The 19,379-nt window shown below is 45.5% G+C and overlaps 1 protein-coding gene across 4 annotated transcripts in view; it reads left to right on the top strand.

Moving 5' to 3' along the window:
* The window catches only part of DNM1L (dynamin 1L), an 829,340-nt gene that overhangs the window by 860 nt on the left and 809,101 nt on the right, over nucleotides 1-19,379 (top strand). The window lies entirely within an intron of this gene.

Here is a 19,379-nt window from a genome sequence, read left to right as displayed (position 1 = left end):
CACGTGCGTCCCGCAGGAGCTGTTTTGTAACTGGCTGTGTCAAGTAGTGTTTCTTGCTCTTAGTCAGTGAAGCAACCGCTGCGGATAGCGCCTAGTAAGATGCTTCTGGCGGGTGCTGGTAAAGGCAATACAACTCGAGGGCGTGCCATTGAGATTAAGGGGCACTGGCCAAGCTGCCGAAGAAAAGAAGTGGCAGCTGATGCGGGGAAGAAGCCTTTGATTTTGAGGGGTTCCCGGCTTTGTCCAGGTAATGGCTCATGCTGATTGTGAGAAAACATAAATACACTATTCTACCAAGATTTTCTGTGAACGTGTGGGATTTATGAAGCTTTCCTGAATTTCCAATCATGTCTCGCCTACTCATGGAAAAAAGATCTGTGAATCGGGTACCTTCATGGGTACCTTTAAAGGAAAGAGCAAGTCAAAATGGATATGATACAGGGTTCGAACACCTAAACACTGGAGGAAAATGAGCTACTTTAGTGAGGCCAGCTTTACTATATAAATATGTATAATTTTCTTTGCAAAGAATGGCTATCGGGACTAGGATAATTAAATATTTATTAGTTACTGCTGGAGAGGCCAAGGGATGATATTTAGACCTAAGCACCAATCGCATATACCTTTTTAAATCTGTAGTTTTAATGGCTAATCAAACAAACTGTGTTAGTTCTAGTGATACCTTTATTTCAAAATTACCTACACCTTACTTTTTGTGTGTGTGTGTATATATATATATATATATATATATATATATATATATATCGGCGTTTAAACAACAGTAGAACGCAATGTGTTCCAGTTATGCTTCGAGAAGAGTTTGAAAGAGAACCATAAGTGGCAAACTGCCTCACCGTTTTCTCTTTCGACAGGTTCTGCCTTTTGGACGAGTGTTTGCATTGTATTGTATTTGTGATATATGCATGACGTAGGACCCGTTGGTGTAAGTGTGATGTAATAATTTACGTTTTGTAAATCAGTGCTTATCTGTTGGAACCGCGGTGTATCTCAGTGGCATGTGCTGATTGACAGCTCAAGGCCATTGAGAGGATCATATATTGTCCTGCTTCCACACATGGGCATTGTGTATAAATCCCCAGAACCCTGTGTTGCCAACACCTAGGAAAGGGATAATAGTCCGACTTTATATTAAGTTTTTCTTAATTACCGACAAGTCTAAGAGGTCGTCAGAGCGCTGTACCTTTAGATCACATGGTCTGATGGGAGATATGTACGTGCAGTTCTGGTGAATCAAAGGGCTAGAAAAGTTATCTGTTTTCGTTTGGGCAAGGTATGTGCATAGGTTGCTCAGAAATAATGGTAGAAAAGAAATCACACGATCATATGTATAAATAGTCAAGTTCATGCATCCATTGCATATTTACTGCAAATGCCACTTGGACACAAATTTAACAGGAATATGGTCACAATTTAACTATTGGAAGTAAAAAGAAATGCTGTGAAGGCAGTTACATAAGTGTAAATAAAGGGAGATATAAATGGAATGCATATATATATAATTTTTTTCTGTCACAGTACTGTGCAGCACATCCATTTTAACCGTCGAGTTCGAGAGAAAGGTGCTATTAACTCGAGAATTGTATTTATTTAAGGTGCAGCTTAACAAGGGAACCGACTCCCAGCGTCCTTATTATTGTAGATCTCACGTTGTAGCATGTTTATGTGATTGTATTACTATGGCAGTGTGGGTAACACAGGGCCTGATTTTGGAATTGGCTGACAGGTGAGGGATAACCCGTCCGCCGGAATATTCATTCCATAGGAAATAATGGGATTTATATTTCGGCAGACGGAATTTCCGTCGTAACCCGTACGCCTAGTTCTGATTCGGGCCCACCGTCACCTAACAACTGATTGTGCTAACAAAAATCCAGAGCTATGCGTTTTGCCATTGCTCGTTTTCGTGTTGTCTTGCCAGTTCCTGATAATAAGAGGCCACGTCTGCTTTAATGCTATGGCTCAAGTGACTCTACAGGGCACAACACATTCGTATGCTGAGTCTCCAAGTAAACTCTTGAACATTTTAACCCGAAAGCAGTTAATTAATACTTTGATTCTTTAGGTTTTTGCAACCAGCAGTCGATATCCTTGTGGAAATATTTGTGATTCAAATTCACATTACAGTGTTAATGTATTGGCCTGAGTTGGTCAGGCTGCGCGTTTAGTGGTGGATCACATTAGTTATTGTAGCTAGTAACTAACGAACCATATTGGAAAAGTGACCTAGAACCGAGTGTGTGCTCAAAACTGACAATGTGAACTATTTTGTTTGGCAGGCAGTTAAAGCGATCTGCATGTGTGGCGACAACACCCGCACACATTACATGCACCCCGATCATGCAGAATATTTTGGCTATCATCCGCTTTCACTTAACTACAATCCTAATAGTAAACTGCTCTAGACTCCATCCTACCCTATTCTCCTATCCTTAACATTTATGGAAGTGTGATTGTTTTATGTTTTCCCGGTGAATGTAAACTGAAGGTGGCCGATCACATTATCAAGTCATAAGTTTGAAATTTCAATCCAGGGCAAAAATATAGACCACAAATTTTACTAGGAAACAACACCTTACACAAGGAAACAATTGTATTTGTCTTAATTGCTAGTGTGTTAGTGTTCATCCACTGTCAGACTCAATCCCACAAATTCATTTATCATTATCATGAATGAAATGTAAATGTAAATGTACATGTATTTATATAGCGCAAATCGCCCACATCGCAGGCATCTATGCGCTTGCTTAGGGAACCCGTCCTGGTATTCCCCTGTGAGATACCCCGGCAGGGTATCCACAAGGTGAAAGCCAGGCATCCCGCCGCGAGGGGCCGTTGTGGAGATTAAGCAAGCTATTGCCCAGAGTCGCAGAGTGTGAACCCATGAGTCGAGTAGGCACCGGAGTGAGAATTATCGAGTCCGTGGAATTATTGAGCCCAACCCCCGTCGGGGCGGGGAATTGAACCCTGGTCCAGGGCCGATCTCAGCTTCCGGGTCTGCCGCCTGTAACCCCTGAGCCACACTTCTCCAAAACCTAGCCTATTTAGCAAATGCCAGCCTCATTAAGCTGCCCCTTCCATGACTCAAACCTATTCTGATAGATAATTGTCTAAACAACCACAGGATGGTCTTTGAAACATTTGGAATAACGTGTTATTAAAATAGTCATGTTGGTCAGTTTTCTGTAGATGTAGTATATTCACTTATGGGGCTTTGTTGTTGAAATGTCTCATTGATTGCTTTCTTAAATGTCACTGTAGCAGTCTGTTAAGTTTAACCACTGGCAATAGCTCGGTGTAGCACTCCCACCCATCGTTCCTTCGCTTACCATGCCACCTTAGTTTGCCAGTGCTTAAATTGTAAAAAATAAAAAGTGAGTGTCAGGGCTGAATGTACTTTTCAGGATGCCACTGCAGTTTGCATTGCCCTAATCAGCACTGCCAAAAGTCAGTACCAATACGGTAATCGGCACACAGCTAACAATTTGGACTATTCCAGTCCACCCAAAGCTGTCTGAATTGCCTGGAAGTGCTGGTACTATTAATTTTTAATGCATATTTAATTGTTAAACTCTCCTGAGGTGCTTGCCTCAGAAGTAGACAATCAGTGCCACTGGGTGGTGGACTGTCGTAAGTGTTGGTTATGAGAATTAAGTGCTGTTGGGGAGCCCTGGCAAACACAGACTCAAATTAAGGACTGGTCTGGGCCGAGCCATATGCAAATCAGTCTTAACCCTGCTCCTCATGGGAACAGTCCAGCCTGAACTGCCAAGCCAGGTCCCCCATGAACCGGAACACAATCAAGCTAGGACTGGTTTCACCCTAGTTAGGGGCTCATCTGCTGGGTACATCTTGGTTAGAGTGAGAATGGGATCCATATCTGAGCATACCCATGCCACATAGTGCAGTATATGGAACACAAAAAGGGTGATGGGAGGCTGCTTGCAATAGCTCAGGGTAATGCTCCAACCCATCGTTCTTTTGCTCACCATGGTATGTTAGTTTAACATTTGTTTTAATAAGTTTTTTTTATTAAAAAAAAGTGATTACAAAGGAACAATATCGTCCATCCTCTTTCTATATCAATTCATCCTCCTGAGAGAGATTCATCCACAGATCATAAAACAGTCTAAAACAAATCTTCTACCATGATGAACCCTCATCATCAACACATGCCCAATTGGTCCGTGATCTTAAACAATATCTTTTAAAAAGCATTAAATATAACATGCTCCACTCTCTCCAACACCCTCCTCCTGGCCTCCTCCCTAAAGTGACTGTGCAAACGTCATGCCATCTTCTAAAGGAAAAAACAACAATTGATGTACAGAATGCAGAACAATGTCACACATTCACGCAAGTATAGAAATCTGGGCCTAAATCCATTGTTTTTTTTGCTCACCATGCCATTCCAGTTGGGATCCAGCCATATACAAATCAGTCTTGAACCTGCGCTTAACGGGAACAGTCCAGCTCGAACTACCAGGCCAGGTCCTCCCTGGACTGGAAACAAGCATCCTAGGACCGGTTTTGGGCTTTCAGCCCTCATCAGCCACAATAGCTTGACTCCAGTGGCATTGAGAGCATGAGACTTACGTCTGGGCTTACCTGTCACACTCTGGGTGACAAATGCAAAAATAACAATTGATGGACAGAATGCAGAACAACATACATTCACCCCAGAACAGAGAGTTGGGCCTAAATCCATCATTTCTTTTGCTCACTATGCCATTCCAGTTTGGACCCAGCCATATGCAAATCAGTCTTGACCCTGCGCCTAATGGGAACAGTCCAGCCGGAACTGCCAAACCATGTCTTCCCGGACACCCCTCATCAGCCAGGCTAGCTTGAATCCAGTGACTGGGGGTGAGTGTCTGAAAAGTTTCAGCGCTCCGTCCATCATCAACTTGTGTTTGCTTGGTAGCTTGATGTTAGGTGTGAGAAGCGTCCAATTATTTTTTGATGTTTTGGTACTTGCAACCATGAGCGAATAATTGGGGGAGGGGGAGTGGGGAATACGTTCCAGAATTCAAAAAACAGGACCAGGGCTTGAAAGGCTACTCAAGGGTTACATGGGCTAACTTGAGTTCTGAAAGTAATTAGAGAAGCAGGAGCAGACTGAATGGATTTTACAAGCCTGATCCAGTCTGAGTTTTTTTATAAACCTAACATGGAGAACAACGTGTCTTAAGTTTACTATCCTGTTTTTAATTTCTTTTGCTCTATAAGAATGTTACTTGTCTGAAACCACAGCTAGTTTCCTCTACCGAAACTCCTTCAGCATAAATTTACTCTTGATGCGACACTCGGGTGCGATATCAAGCACGCCTTCCAAATCCTAGCTCCATGTTACTGAATAGTTTGTAAGTTTCCGGTCCATAACCACATCTTGACTCCATTCCAGTTCATATAGTCAATGTGAATTTCATCTGGTCATAGAATATAATTATTTATTTACAGAGCTCTGTGAATCGGCCCCTATTCGAGTTGCACCCGAGCTGTTCCTTAATTCTTTATGCTCGTCATTATCCAGGAAATTTCTTGATGGGCCTTTCAACCAATACTACTTTGACAAACTTGAAGCTTTAACATTCCAACACAGTTCTGAAGTAAGGAGGTCGCCTTGAATAAATCTGGGCAAGCCCCATACACACTTGGAATTTACCCTCAGCATTAGCAACAATCCCTAAAAAATGATACGTTTACAGCAGTACCTATTGTAAGAGTCTGTTGGCCACTTCAGCCTGTAAAGTTTCTATTTTTTTTTAAATTATTTTTTTTAATCCAAAATTGCCCTAAAATATAATTAGTTTATACTGCTGAATCTTAGACTGTTTCAGATATTTTGGAAACTCCATCCCATAGAATTGAAAGTAGGCTTTCAGTCTCGATCTTTTGGAATTCCCAGGATTCATAATCTTGTTTGAGCTTTCAGATGCCGTGGTCCTCACTTTCTCCACTTCTGGGTATTGTGTGTTTATTACCCCCACTACTAAAAGATACTGCCTGTCGAATAATGTGCAGAATTTGCACTCGTTTTTTCCACTGCTGTCAACCTTCATCTGCTGAAATTCTTGAAGCTGGTCTCTTTACAAGTCCTTTGGCCTAACCGATATGTATTTCACTGTGCTGAGTAAGTTCAATCACTCCATGGTTTTTAGCATGGGAATGCCATGCTCAAAGTTGCCATTTATGTAGAATTGTAATAACCTGTATATTTACATAAACATATTATGTCTGTGTCTTGATAATAACTTAATTTGTATTTCATTGCATGCATAACTGTCTCTGTAGCCTACCTCTGAAAGGTTGTTGGAGCCGGTGTAGCAAATTTCCCTTGTTTGCTTGGTCATACCAGAGATTTTGCTTTTTTCTGGACCCTATTTTTTTGAAGGTGTTATGGCTCTGTGCACTGTGAAACTGCTCATCAGTGCCAGTGTGTATGGTCTGGGTCTAAAATTTTATTAGTGAAATTGGTTTTACCCAAGCGGTATATTTAGCTTTCTTGCAAGACCATAGTAAACGGTGTAGTAAATGAACCAATGGTGTAGCATTTAAATGTCTAATTTACTACGTATTGTTTCTAAAAAGAAATAGATTTGTCCTGTAGTTGACCAGATGCTTTTGTGATTTTGATAATAACCTTATGCTAAAATGTTTTTATTTTTTAGTCTTGGTACAAAGAATTGTGCATCAGTGAATACAACCACAATGATTTTGTGTATTAACTCCATTTTATCAGTCATTCATAGTATTATTGCTAACCGGTTCTTCAGTTTGAAATGCCTCGAGTAAATCACAGTCTATGAGGATGGATTATTTTGAGGTGTTTAAGACGATATTAAACTGTTTGCTGCTTAGATTTTCAGGACCCAGATATAAACCATTGAAGACCACATCCTACCATAAGCATTGCTTACTTTGTTGACTAGTGTTTTGCAAAGTAACCCTTAATCTGATATGAAAACCACCTGACCGAAATACCATTGTGGCACAATATGTTGTTTTTTGCGCTTCATTCTAAGTTTTGCCCCTAGCAAATCTGTTGGAAGGCTTCCATCGGATCTTCTGACATGCAGTCTGTTAATCTTCCTGTGATGACTGAGAGTTTCCACAGCTACTCTTGACCGTTCCTCTAATCTGGTTATCTTTAGAGTTTGTTTTTATACCATGTTTTGTTTGTCAAGATTTCTTAAAATATCTCTTTACTATTTCAGTAGCCCAAATGAAAATGTTTCTACATACAGAATAGTTTAATTTTCCTTATCTAAAAATGCTAGTTTTCACTTATGTGTTAATATCGAGCGAGGAACACATAACTTGTTTAAGCGTACAATGTGTTTGTTGTGATTTACAGTGCACATTACTTTTCATTACTGATTTGAACCACAGTGAAAATTATTCAAGCATTTGCATCAATTTTCAGTTCTATTAAAGTCATGGAGTTAAAGATTATGCCTATCTATCTTTACTGCAAAACTTACAGCAGCCTATAAAAGCACAGCAAAACGCACTACATTTTCCAGAAGTCCATCAACAGGGGTATGGAATCTAATAAAATATTTACTTTACCATGGGGCAAGTTGCTTCATGAATCTACTTGTCCTGTAACAAAACCCACTTGTCCCTTTTGTGCCATGTAATGCGGCAACAAATTATGGCAACAATCTTATTATATAAGAGTGCTGATATAGCCTCTCTGATTATGGCAGAGCTCATACCATAGTAGGTTTTGAATACTAGCAAATCCCTTATGATGCCACCTTTCTGCAGATCTACATACTGGGGCTGAAGGTAGTGGTAAGCAATAGTTCTAGGATTGGAATACCCTTTTGAGTCTGTGCAAACCTACTAACTTGCATTTTTTTAAGGGTATTCACCAACTCTTCTCTAATCTTTTCCCCATATTGAGGGAGATTGGAAATTTAATCCTGACAATGGTAGACGTAAAACTTCTTCCAGGGTTGGGAAAAAATTGGTTTGGAGAGAACGTGAACTTGCAAACACTCAAATTTTCGCATGAGCAAGTCTACACATGCATATTTGCTTATGCTAAAACGCAGTTCACAAATATTTTCTAGGGGTACTATTTCTTAGTATACTTTTGGTAATTCACCAGAGCTTTATATCTGCACTTAATTCAAGAAAATACACCATGGGTGCTCTTTTGAGACTCTCTCTTTTTTTTTTCTTAATTGGGCCTCAAGTTAAGTCTGGAGTTAGCCAGGACCGGTTGTGTTTATTAAAATTCTTTCTCTCTGTGTCTATCGGCTGGCTTCACTGTGAGTGACCACATACTGCTTTGTCACTAGGAGCATATTGGCACACAAAGTAGTTTTGCTCAGTGCCAGGAACTACTATGGCAATGTGTGCTTTTTGAGACCAAAAACATTTTTTTGCTTTTGCCAATGTTTGTTATAATGGTGAGTGCCTGGCAGCGCCCACACCAATAAGGTTTTACAAAAACCATGCCAAAATAAGTCACACATTGACAAAACCAAAAGTCTGAACACTAATTTCAGACCTACTGGCTTTGCCAATGCTTGTTTATTTTTGTTTCCCATTATAAATATTTTTGGGAAATACTAGCATACATTTTACTAAATGATGCTACAAAGAAACGTTACCTAATGGAGAAGTGTGGCTCAATGATTAGAGTGCCAGACCCTGATGCAGAGGTCTAGCCCGGGACTAGGGTTCAATTCCCCGCCTCAGCAGGTCTTGGGCTCAAAAATTCCACGGACCTGATAATTCTCGCCTCGGTGGCTATTCCAATCATGGAGTCCCACTCTGCAACTCTGGGCAATAGCTTGCTTAATCTCCACAACAGCCCCCACAACGCTAAGGATGCCTGGCCTCCACCTTGGGGGTGCCCAGGAGTGGGCGCCTCACAGGGAAAGCCAGGATGGGTTCCACAGCGGTATTCGTACAAGCGCCTTGAGACCCTTGCGGGTGAGTAGTGCGCTATACAAGTATCAATTTTTACAATTTACTAATTTTTAGAGTAGTTTTGCAAAATGTTTTTTTCCTACTTGCATTTTTTTGGTCCTATTATTTTGAAAGCAAAGAAAGCTCAATTTTGCTTTCAAGCTTCTACAGATATTTGAATTTAATCAGAGAGCTTTCTACACAATTCCTTTTTAAACTGGGAACACTGTCAGTAGTGCAGTCCAAGCTTACAGCATTTACTTAGAGCGCTCACCCTAATAATAAAGGATTTGCATTAATGAACCATACATGCGTGTTTGAACAACATTAACATATGGACACAAATATTACCTTAACTGACTGCAGACATTGCCCTTCCCAGATCCATAATGTGGTACTGTAAACTGGCAGCCAAAGCGTTTGTGATGTAGGCCTACTTGTCCCAAGGACAAAAGACACGTGAACACTTGTTGCCCTTGACCCCAAACAATATGTCCTGGGTGTCAGGCTATAGGAATTCCACATCCCTGATCAACCAACCTGGTACCACCAACCCCCCCCCCCCACCCCCCACCCCCCCACCCCCTCATATTACAAACAGCCCACAAGGACTCCTCCTCACTCTTTGCAAGTTAGACGTTTGTGCAGCTTAGCCATGCACCTGAACATTTCAACAAGTCCAACACTGCTTTTGATCCTCTAGCCGTTGGGGCATGATCTAACTCTGGAAAAAGAGAAGGCAGCTAAATAACTATAAACACCGGCAAGAATGTCGTCAACATCGGAACTTGTAAACTACGGCCATTCAGCCCCGGAAACACTCAACTGTGCTTTTGGTCTGAAACTGTTGAGGAAAAAAGAGAAGAGTAACCTCTGCCATATGGCACCTATCAAGGACGGGTACAAGATCATCAGCCACGAAAATTCATACAATGATGATTATTGTGCATGTGGGATAATCATCAGCTACAGGTCCTTCATAGAATTGAAACATTTGATGCAAAGGTTTTGAAAATATTTCATTCTGTTTCAGTACCGGAGGCTCATATTATGCCTTGTTGAAAGCTGATCCACCACCACAGAATCAAAATTTACAATAGGTTTATAGTAAGAATGTTTAAAAGTAGTCTAATGACCAATTAACAGCTATCATAATGTTATGACTAATGGGAATCTAATGAAAAGGGCTTAGATACCATAGCTCCCCTTGCTGAATGTGCACCAAACACAGGTACGTCGTCCCCTGCTTCTGCCAGCAACCATCTAACCCAATGTACCAACATGGCAGAGACCACCAAACCAAGGGGTTTTTGCAGACCAATCAACTATTCCCCAGAAGGATCACGTATTATCGACTACGTTGCCAGCTCATACGCCTTAAGGCATTCAACGATACACAACTGTGTGGATTGTCAAGAAAACAGGGATAGGTAATACATCTAGAAAATGTCTTTGTGCTAAACACCCTATCTGCAACGTTGAGAGCTTTGATATCCTAGGTTCTAATGCAGGAGATGAGACAAAGGAGGATAGTCTGTTTGCCAAACAACTGCTTGTGCCATAAAAAGCATTTTTCTGGCCAGTTTTGTATGTCAGTTAGCACCACATTTACAGCCCAGAACGAGAATAACAAGGCCTCGGAGGAGACTTGAATGCCCTGGTAACCCTTCAAACCTAATAGGGAAACTCATGGAGAGGCTGCAGGCTAAAGCATAGGATCTTGAGGCGCGCTCCAGGTGAAACAATCTGCGTATAGTGGGGCTGCCGGAGTCAACCCCGACAGAAAACATGGCGCTGTATGTGGAGAACCTCCTTGTCACACTGTTGAGCCAGAATGCCTTTTACTCTACTTTTGTGGCGGAGCGGGCCCATTGCTCGCTAACGCAGAGACCTCCGCCTGGGGCCTCTCCGCGTCCAATCATACCTCGAATAGTGAATCACAGAGGCAGGGACGCAGCATTACGGAGAGCAAGAGAACTTCGGACGCTCTATCATGAAGGCTCCATTTTGTCATTGTATCCAGATTTTACCCCGCAGGTGCAGGAGGCGCGCAGACGTTTTGCTCCCTTGAAATGTAATCTGAGAAAGCTTACATCGGTTATCCCATGCTCTATCCGGCCCACCTGAAGGTCACTTTTGATGGCAAAGTGAAAGTTTACATGGACCCCAGCAATGCACAGCAGGCGCTAAAGGGCTACACTAAAGCACAGGCCAATAAGCAGGTGCAAGAAAGTGACTCTGGAGGCAATAACTCTGCGGGAACGCTTGATCAAAATGACTGATGAACTACCCCTCTGATGGTATACCACATCAATCAATCAATCAGTGACACTTGTAAAGCGCGCTACATACCCGTAGGGTCTCAAGGCGCTTGGGGGGGGGGGGGTGCCGCTACTGCTCGAACAGCCAGGTCTTCAGCTTCTTCCTGAAGGAGAGGTGGTCTTGGGTCAGGCGCAGGTCGGACGGGAGGGAGTTCCAGGTCTTGGCGGCCAGGTAGGAGAAGGACCTTCCTCCTGTAGTCGCTCTTCGGATGCGGGGGACGGCGGCGAGGGCGTGGTTGGCTGATCGGAGGTGGCGTTTGGGAGCGTAGAAGTTGACTCGGCTGTTGAGGTAGCTCGGGCCTTGGTCGTGTAGGGCTTTGTGTGCGTAGGTGAGGAGGCGGAAGGTGATTCTCTTGTTGATAGGGAGCCAGTGAAGGTCTCTCAGATGTCCGGAGATGTGGCTGGATCGTGGGATGTCGAGGATGAGTCTGGCTGAGGCGTTTTGGATCCGCTGGAGTCTCTTCTGGAGCTTGGCGGTGGTCCCGGCGTAGAGGGCGTTGCCGTAGTCCAGTCGGCTGGTGACGAGGGCCTGGGTGACGGTCTTCCTGGTCTCTGTGGGGATCCACCAGAAGATCTTTCGTAGCATGCGTAGGATGTTGAAGCACGCCGAGGAGACGCTGTTGACTTGCCTGGTCATGGAGAGGGAGGAGTCCAGGATGAAGCCCAGGTTTCGTGCATGGTCTGTCGGTTTGGGTGCGGTGCCCAGGGCGGGAGGCCACCAGGAGTCGTCCCAGGCGGAGGGTGAGGAGCCCAGGATGAGGACCTCCGTCTTGTCCGAGTTCAGTTTCAGGCGGCTGGTCGTCATCCACTCGGCTACCTCTCTCATCCCTTCGTGCAGGTTGGCTCTGGCGGCGGCGGGGTCGTTGGTCAGGGAGAGGATCAGCTGGGTGTCGTCGGCGTAGGAGATGATGCTGAGGTGGTGTTTGCGTACGATGGCCGCGAGAGGGCTCATGTAGACGTTGAAGAGGGTTGGGCTCAGGGATGATCCTTGGGGGACGCCGCAGATGACTTCGGAGGCCTCTGACTTGTACGGTGGTAGGCGGACTCGCTGTGTTCTTCCGTCGAGGAAGGAGATGATCCATTCCAGCGCCTTGTCCTGGATTCCGATGTTGCTGAGGCGCTGTATTAGGGTGCGGTGGCAGACCGTGTCGAATGCCGCGGAGAGGTCTAGGAGGCCGCGGAGATAAACCGTAATAACAAATGTGGTAGGTTTTTGCGCAATTATTGGCAGTCTATCCTACACTAAAAAGTAGTAGAGAGGGTAGATGCCGCGTGTTAGAACTGGGGGTCTCTAGTTGGCAATGGTTTGCACCTTTGTCCAAATAGGGACCCTTGGTTCTAGTCAGGGTAAGGGGGCTACACTCCTAAAATAATCCCTGCTCAACCCTGTGGTAGCTTGGCACGAGTAGAAAGGTTTATCTCAGAAGCAGTGTGTACAGCATTTGGGAACACATACAGTAATACAGTGAAAATACTACAGATGGACACAACACAGGTTTTAAAAAAGTACAATAATCAACAAAACTCCCTCGTGACCTTTAAAATATTAGTTCATGGTGTAACCTCTAATTTGCAGGGCAACAACACATCACAATATTTTTACTTTTTTACATTTGTTTTTTATTTAGATTCTTTTTCTTTCATTTAATTTCTTTTCTCTTATTACAACATGTGCAAACCTATTATTTTCTCATTTGAAAAATCATTTGTTTTCGTCTCAGTTTACATTATTATCCACAAATCTACAAAAAACAACATATTCATAAATCATACTCCAGGTAGAGAACACCCTATTCACAAGCATTCATACACACTGATACCCATACATCACTTAAATTACTCAAAATCACAAAGCAACCTAATTTCTATCTTTATCTGTTGTCCAGTATATACCCAGATGGGTAAGATTATTACTAGGATTTGGCCAACGCGTTTTGATGGGAAGAAACAGCAATGTAGACCACCTTCATCAGGACCCTCCAGATAAATCTAATGTTCTCTACACCCTGGGATGTTAATCCGAGTAACACAGACAAGACCAAAGAGAAACCGGATGATGCAGCAGCCTAATGTTTTGAGGGCTCGGTATCTTCTCATTACTTTTGGAGCAGTATCTTGTATAGCAGTTGTTATCGTTTCCTATCAAAGGAGCAAAATGCCCCATAGGAGGGTGAGGGCAGGGGGGCTCTTTGGTTCAGAGCTAGACTAAAAGTGAAAACACACTCTCTCCCACATTCACACTCGTAGATGTGCTATTCGCCGTTCCAACTGTCTGCGTCCTTGTCCTCTCCTCGATGTAGCTGCATCCCAGGGTGTAGAGCACATTAGATTTATCTAGAGGGTCCTGTTGGAGGTGGTCTACATTGCTGTTTCTTTCCATCGAAACGCGTTGGCCAAATCCTAGTAATGATCTTACCCATCTGGGTATATACTGGACAGCAGATAAAGATAGAAATTAGGTTGCTTCGTGATTTTGAGTAATTTAAGTGATGTATGGGTGTGAGTGTGTATGAATGCTTGTGAAAAGGGTGTTCTCTACCTGGAATATAATTTATGAATATGTTGTTTTTTGTAGAATTGTGTATAATAATGTAAACTGAGACGAAAACAAATGATTTTTCAAATGAGAAAATAATGTTTGTACATGTTGTAATAAGAGAAAAGAAATTAAATGAAAGAAAAAGAATCTAAATAAAAAAACAAATGTAAAAAAAGTAAAAATATTGTGAGGTGTTGTTGCCCTGCAAATTAGAGGTTACACCCTGAAATAATATTTTAAAGGTCACAAGGGAGTTTTGTTGATTATTGTACTTATTGCTTTTCCCCTCTTTCTCCCTGACCTCAAAGAAAACTTCAGAAGGAGTCCCTCAAAAAAGCTACTTATTTAAAAAAAGAAGTGTTCTTTATATATAGACTTAACACAAGACCACAAACAACAAAAATCCACAATACAGTATTACGAAAATGACTTTAAGATGGTAGAAATAACTCAGTTCACTTTTAGATGGTAAATGCAACACGTTTCTCACAAAGTACCTTTGGATGTGTCACGCAAGATTAACAAAAGGTTCGCAGGGAGAACGATGCTTCGGTTCCTTGCTTCGGGGGAGGCAATGCGTCGGTTCCTCAGTGCTTGCGCAAAGTAGGCGACTCATCTGTTTCTTATCGGAGAGGAGGTGATGCGACTATCTCGGGGTGCATCCCTGTTGCGATGGGACAAGATGGCACTGCAATGAGACTATCCGATGCGACAAGATGGTGTCTCTGATGCGATGCGACAACTTGAAGGCGATGCTTGAACGCCCAACGGCTGAGCGGCGACTCTGGAACTTCTGAACCGCGGCAGGCCCTGCGACGCGCTTCCCCGGTGATGCAACTGTGACCCTTGCTGTGGCGAGACGCTTCTCCAGGGATGCAATGACAAACCGCTATGCCAAAGACACGCCTTTCCGGTGATGCAATGTCAACCCTTGCAGTGGCGACACGCTTCTCTGATGATGCGATGGCAACAGCTGTGGATGCAACATGCTTCTTCTCGTTGATTCGCACTTCCAGCTCCCAACAACACTCATGCTTCTGCAGACAGAATTCCCAGCAAGGAAATATGGGGCGGGAGCTGGTGGTGAAGTCTTGTATCCCTGAGACTTCAGCAGGATGCAAGCACAGTTCAAGCACTTGGAGATTCTTCTTCAAGATGGTGAAATTTGCAATAAAAGTCTTTCTCCTTTCTTTGGCAATAAAGAAACCACTGCAGGCCAACCCTAGAAACAAACACACTTGCACAAGGGCAGTCCAATTCCTGCAGATTCTCTGGTTCATCTCCATGACAAAAGGTCGGTCTGATTTTCAGAAGTGATCTAAAGTCTTGGTGTCTGGGCCCCAATATTCATACTAGTAAATCCTTTGTCCTCCGAGGGCAGAGGGTGCCTGTACCTAGCCAAAACCAGTTCTGTGCAGTTTCCTGGCAGGAGGTGGAGACAGCAATATTGAAAGCAGACCTGCCCCTGGTAGCTGAAAGGAAATCTCCTCCCCCCTACACTCTATTCTATGAGTTCTCAGGGGAGTGAAGGGTAATCTCCGACCCCCTTCCCCCCCACTCTCTGTGCAGCTAAGGTCCTATTCAGCCCAGCCTTGACTCATCAGACTGCTGGAGCCCAAGCCCTACTGTCACTCACAAACCAGACATGCAATACACAACCTAGCAGAGGCAGGCTGGATGGTTAGGTCAGAAAATAATTACTTTCTAAAAGTGGTATTTTTAAACACAGAATGTTAAAATCAACTTTACTAAAAGATGTATTTTATCATTCTAATTTCAGATATAATAAATTCATTTTTCTACCATGTTCCCTGGGTCAGTTAGGATTATAAAATGTTATAATCAAACTGCCCATTCTGGCTTATGGGGACAGGTAGCCTTGCAATAGTGAATTACAGCCAATTTCGTTTTTCACTATCAGGACATCCTACACACATCAGTGCATGTCCTACCTTTCACATACAATGCACTCTGCCCTAGGGCCTACCTTATGGGTGGCTAACATGTAGAAAAGGGAAGGTTTAAGGACTGGTGAGTGGGTGCACTTACCAAGTCGACATGGCAGTACTCACAGGCTTTGTAATGGCAGGCCTGAGGCACACTTTACACGCTGCTTCTCCGGGTGGCACAATCAGTGCTGCAGCCCACTAGCAGCATTTGATATTCCGGCCCTGGGCACACATGATGCACTATACTACAGTCTGACAAGTAAATCAAATAAGCCAGTCATGGAGTCACTAATCCATTACAATAATTTACAATAGGGAGCACTTGCACTGTGGCTCTGAATAGCAGTGGCACAGTGCCCAAAGCATGTAACCAGCAAAAACAGGAGACCACAGCAAAAAATGGGAGACTCACTTCAGTGGTACCAGTTCTAACACCACGCTTCAAGATGTCAGAGTACCACTAATGCGAGTTCGCATACCGCTCCACTAACCCGGGCCCGAGTCAGACCATCAGGAGTAATCAACTAAGACTGATAGTCATCACGTAGAAAGCAGGGAAACAAGGGGTGGAGGTCAGGTCACCACCACCTCAGGCGGCTACTCCGCCGGAGCAGGGCTATGCGCGGGGGTGTCTTCATCATCTAGGTCCAAGAGTTGGAGGTCAAGGACCAACCGCTCCCGCGCCCTGGCCCTCTCCAGAGCCGTGTCATTGCTCGCCCTGAGTGCAGCCTGCATGCGGAGCTCCCCCTCACACCGTGCCCATTTGTGTAGCTCAGCCTTCCATCTCTCTACAGTGGGGCCCCTACTTGACTTCCATTGGGATGTTATGGCACGCTTCGCTAATAGTAGGCCTAGGTCCAGAAACTTGCTAGTGATTTTGTTCTTTGACGTGTGTGGGAACCAGTGTAGGATGCAGTGTGCCATGTTAAATTGCAAGTCCCTCTCCGTGATCTCCCCCAGAGTATCCACCACCTCCCGCCAAAAGGAACACAACTGCGGGCAGGACCAGAACATGTGCTGGAAGTCAGCCACGTCCGCCGGGCATCGCGGACATGTCGCCGGGTGGGTCGGGAAATATGTATGTAATTTGTCAGGGGTCAGGTAGGCCCTGTGCAAGACGTAGAAGTGCACCAGCTGGAACCTAGCGTTGCGCGTCCCGTTCCGGGCCCGTTCCACTATGCTAGACCATGCCCCCTCAGGAATCTCCGTCGCCAAGTCAGCCTCCCATCTCGCCTTCAGAGATAACAGTGGGGTGAAAGTCTCCGAGACCATGCGTCTATATAGGCACGTGACAGCCTTGACCGTCCCCGCCATCATCACTACGTATTGGCAGCCCAGCGAAAGCGGCGGTTCCGACATGCCCGTCCTCCAGTGCTTGCGGATCGCCGGCGTCAGCGCCGCGTGGAGGAGGAAGTCCCCCCCCCCCCCCCCCCCCCCAGTTCAAAGCGGTCTCTCAAAAGTTCGAAAGGCAGCAGCACTCCGTTCTCATATAGGTCCCCCATGGATTCCAACCACTGCTGCCCCCAGCTCTCAAGTCGGCGCCACAAGCCCCCATGTGGGAGTGCCCCGCACAGCTTCAGCGGGATCTCAGGTGCATATGGGACTGTAATGTGGCCCCTCCGTCGATATCTGTTCCAGCATTTCCGTGCCGTCGCAAATTCCTTGGTGAGGTGGAACTCTCCCATCGGAAGTCCCAGGACAATCCGGGATAATACCTGAACCGGTCCCGCCGGCTCCCCGGATCCGTCCTCCTCTCTCCTGGCTCTCGCGACCCACTGTGTCAGCCATTGCACCTGGGCCGCCAGGTAGTATAGTTCATAGTCCGGCACCGCTAGCCCTCCTTCCGCTCTAGGACGGAGAAGTGTGCTGTGCGCCACCCTGTGTCTGCCCCCCCCCATAGAAAGCCGATCACCATCGACCTCAGCTTCCGGAAGTAGCTCGCCGGGATCCAGATCGGGAGCGTCCTGAAGAAATAAAGCAGCCGCGGCAGGGTCACCATTTTGAGGAGCGCCACTCTTCCCATTAGCGACAATGGGAGCGTGCTCCAGAAGTCAAAGTTCACCTTAGTGAGCCTTATTGCCGACCCAATGTTGCCCTCGAGGATGTCTGCCTGATCATGAAAGATCGAGGTGCCTAGGTAGCGAAGACTCCTCTCTTCCCACGTCACTCCTTCCGCAGACTGAGAACAGTCTGCGTGGGCGGGCCGGGAACAGGTAGGACCTCGTCCAGTTCACCCGGAGGCCCGACACCCTACTCAAAGATTGCAGGAGGGACTTGGCCCCATGCAGGGATGCTGCAGAGTCCGCCAAGAACATCAGCAGATCGTCAGCGTACAAGGCGATGTGGTGTACTTGTCCGTAGACATCCAGCCCCTGATATGCCTGTCCCTGCCTGGCTCGCGCCGCCAGGGGTTCGACCGCTATGGCAAATAATAGGGGGGAGAGAGGACATCCCTGGCGGGTGCCCCTGCCCACCCTACACATCTCAGAGATTATTCTGCCAGTCCTGACCATCGCTGTGGCGTTCCGGTAGAGTAACGACGTCCAGTCCACGAAGCCCTCGGCCAGACCCAGCGTGCGCATGACATGGAAAAGGTACGGCCATTCCAGGCTGTCAAAGGCCTTCTCCATGTCGACTGCGAACACCGCCGCTTCCTCACCGTCGTAGTTGTCAGCTTCCAAGACATGTAGGAGCCGTCGAATATTAAGCGCTGTGTTGCGGGTCGGGATAAACCCGGATTGGTCCGCGTGGATCAGCGTGGACATATGAGGAAGTAAGCTCGTCGCTAGGATTTTACTTAAGATCTTGTAGTCCAGATTGAGCATGGACCGTGGCCGATACGCCGCCCTATCCCATGGCTGTTTGCCCGGTTTCAATAGCGGGACGTTGAGCGCCTCACCAGTGGTCATCGGCAGGCTGCCCAGCCGCTTCGCCTCATTATAAAGCCACGTTAGGCGGGGTGCTAGGAGATCAGTGTAGGTGAGATAGAATTCCGTAGGGAGCCCGTCGGAGCCCGGCGTCTTATTTATCGCCATGCTCTTGATTTTTTTTTTTAACATCATTTTTATTGCATCACCAATAGAAATGTACAGACAATATAATCATCAGTAAATATACAGCATGTACAAGATTATTATGGTCCAGTCCTTCTCCATCCGGGGGGTCCCCCTCGTCCTTGGTGTGGTTGACCTCATCCCTGGTCACTTCTCGTAACTCCTTACAACGTCTGACCGCTACATTAGGCAAATATCTCTGGGTTGCTTTTGTGGTTTTCACCCCTCCCCCTCCCCAAATTTCGGTACCCCAACACCTCTCCAAACCAGCCTCCCACCCACCCTCCCCCGTGGTCGCTCTGCGCTAGGTTAACAGTGTAAAAGTGTCCGGTGTGCTGAAGGAGGAAGTAGTCATTCGCTAAGGTGTGTTCTCCTGTGTAGTGATAGGGTCTGCCCGGTCCAGTTCGCTCTCGCCCTCCTGCCCCTCATCATCCATATCACGGAGCGCCTGCACCATCACTTCCCATGCAGTTGCCCTTTCCAGAGCCTTCTCGTCATTCAACCTCCAGGCCATCTGATACCGTAGAGTACTTTCACACGCGGCCCATCTCAGACACTCCCCATACCATCT

The sequence above is a fragment of the Lissotriton vulgaris genome, chromosome 1_2, assembly GCF_964263255.1.
Source record: "Lissotriton vulgaris chromosome 1_2, aLisVul1.2, whole genome shotgun sequence".
NCBI lineage: Eukaryota > Metazoa > Chordata > Amphibia > Caudata > Salamandridae > Lissotriton > Lissotriton vulgaris.
This window is presented reverse-complemented; position numbering and strand designations above follow the sequence as displayed.